We start from the raw sequence: 2,378 nt of genomic DNA, 5'->3' as shown, positions 1-2,378 counted from the left end.
AATAATGACGTCAGGAACGCTACACAGCCCAAAGTTTAAAACATCCCAAAGTGTTTGATTAACGCAGACATGACTGCACATATTCACTTTTTTTCTGTCTTTTTCCTTGTAAATACCTCTTATAGGCTACAAGAGTTTTCAGTGACAGGACCTGCGAATTTTTCTTCTAGTGAAAAAAAGCACTATTTATTATGTTACATAATTTATATATAATATAAATATACTTTATATTTCACATTTTATCTTTCATTATTGTTGCTTGTTATGAATAGCCCTTTAAAAAAAGGTTTTATTTTCTATTTATATAGTTTATATTTTAGTTATATTATTTTTATATTTTAATATTATGCTTTTTTTTTACTATTAATAAAATGTAATGAATGAATTATATTGTTTAAATAATTTGTTTTGGTTTGCAACATTTTGAATTACTTTTTACAACAGAGTGAAACGATTCACACAAACCAAAAGGAAACATGAATTGATCTATCCTGAAGGCAAAGATGACCAAAAGGAAATACACATAGGTTGTGCATCCCATTTCAATTCTTAAATCATAACACATGTGAAGATAATATATAGGCTAATAATAAAGAGATTCAACTTAACAATCCTGAAAAAAAAAATATGAGTAAGTTCATATTTCTACTTTATAAGAAAGTACACAGTTCTCTTATGTTATGTTGGTTTAATGCTATAATGCTACCTACATAAAGAAACTTGTTGTTTGTTTTCATTGGCATGTAAATTCCAGAAGAAAGGCAGTTATTGCATTATGTAGCAGAAGGCTTATATAAAACTTACAACTGAATTTAGACTTAGTTCTGTGTCTCTGTGTATTGTTTTGGCACATACCCCTAAAAAGGATTCAGAGTATCGGACACTTGTGTACTTCACTTTATGGCCCTGAAACACTGGGAGGGAATTTGTAGTGACTCATACATAATTACTGGTGTTGCTGCCTGTTTGGGCTCATTGATGAACATATTTAACATCTTGACTCATATTGTTGCCCTACTGTATGCTCCAAAATCTATAGTCAGGTGACACTTTTTTCTCTTACAGGACAGGTGTTCACCTGACAGCATCAACTGGCTGACTGTCTTTTGAGTTGTTTGTTTCCATCATCATTATTGATGCTGTGAAATGTGTTTTCTAAGTCAGAAAACATTCATACATGACATTTTCATTAAATATGACTTGGTAAAAACGACACTAAAAATATACAGTGCCTTGCAAACATATACGACCCCCTTAAAAGTAATCAGATTACAAATGACCCTTACACTTACTGTTCCAGGCAACATTTTTATTGCAAAAAAAGGAATGATCCACACCTAAATATTCAAAGTCAATTAAAAAAATATATTTCTCAATTGATCTTAAAAGAAAGAAAGAAAGAAAGAAAGAAAGAAAGAAAGAAAGAAAGAAAGAAAGAAAGAAAGAAAGAAAGAAAGAAAGAAAATACTGCTTGCATAAGTATTCAATTATTTCAGATTAACACTTGATAGAGCGACCTTTTGCTGCCATAACAACCGTAAATCTGTTGGTGTATGTTTCTACCAACTTTGCAACTTTGACTGTCTGGGATTTTCAGATCATTCTTCTTGGCAGATCAGATCTAGGATGTTCAGGTTGGTTGGACAATGTTTGTGGACTACAATGGTCAAATAGTGACACAGATTCTTGGTGGGACTGAGATTTTGACTTGGCCATTGTTCTAACTTTCACCCTTTAATTTTCATCCATTCTGTTTTGCTTTGGCTTTGTAATCACTGTCCTGCATTTTTTCTTCAGTAATGGTCTCTTTCTAGCCAATCTCCCAAATAGGCTAGTTGTGTGCAGAGCTCTTAATGTTCTTGACTGGTACTCCTTCAGTCCAGTCTCAACCAGAGAACTGTTTAGCTGCTTCAAAGTGGTTGCTGGCCTCTCTGTGACTTCCCTCACAAGTCCTTTTCTTGTTCTGTGTTTGAGGGAGAACCTTATCTAGGCAGTGCCCAGGTGGTATGATCTTTCATATCCTTGCAATTCTTCCAACACTGTTTACTGGGATACCCCAAAACAGCTTTCCTTCAGATTCACAGTCTGATCAATGATACTTCAGTTCAGTTCAGTTCCTCCCTTTTATCCTGTATGAAATTTCTGGAATTTCATTTCTCAAACGTCAAAGGCTGTACCTGCTTAATCTGCTGATGAATCTAATCGTGCAGATTTCTTACTTTCTGGTCAGGCCTTATTCCCATTTATCACATTCTAAATAACCAGCGCTTTTAGATATCATCAAAAGGCATAGTCTCAAGCACATCGCTGGGTGGCGTACCAGTATTATACTTTGTCACTGCATGCGCTCCACACGTGCAAAGCTACATGTCACGTGT

This window comes from Electrophorus electricus, chromosome 10, assembly GCF_041902795.1.
Source record: "Electrophorus electricus isolate QZ-2024a chromosome 10, ASM4190279v1, whole genome shotgun sequence".
NCBI lineage: Eukaryota > Metazoa > Chordata > Actinopteri > Gymnotiformes > Gymnotidae > Electrophorus > Electrophorus electricus.
Note: the sequence above shows the minus strand (reverse complement) of the source record.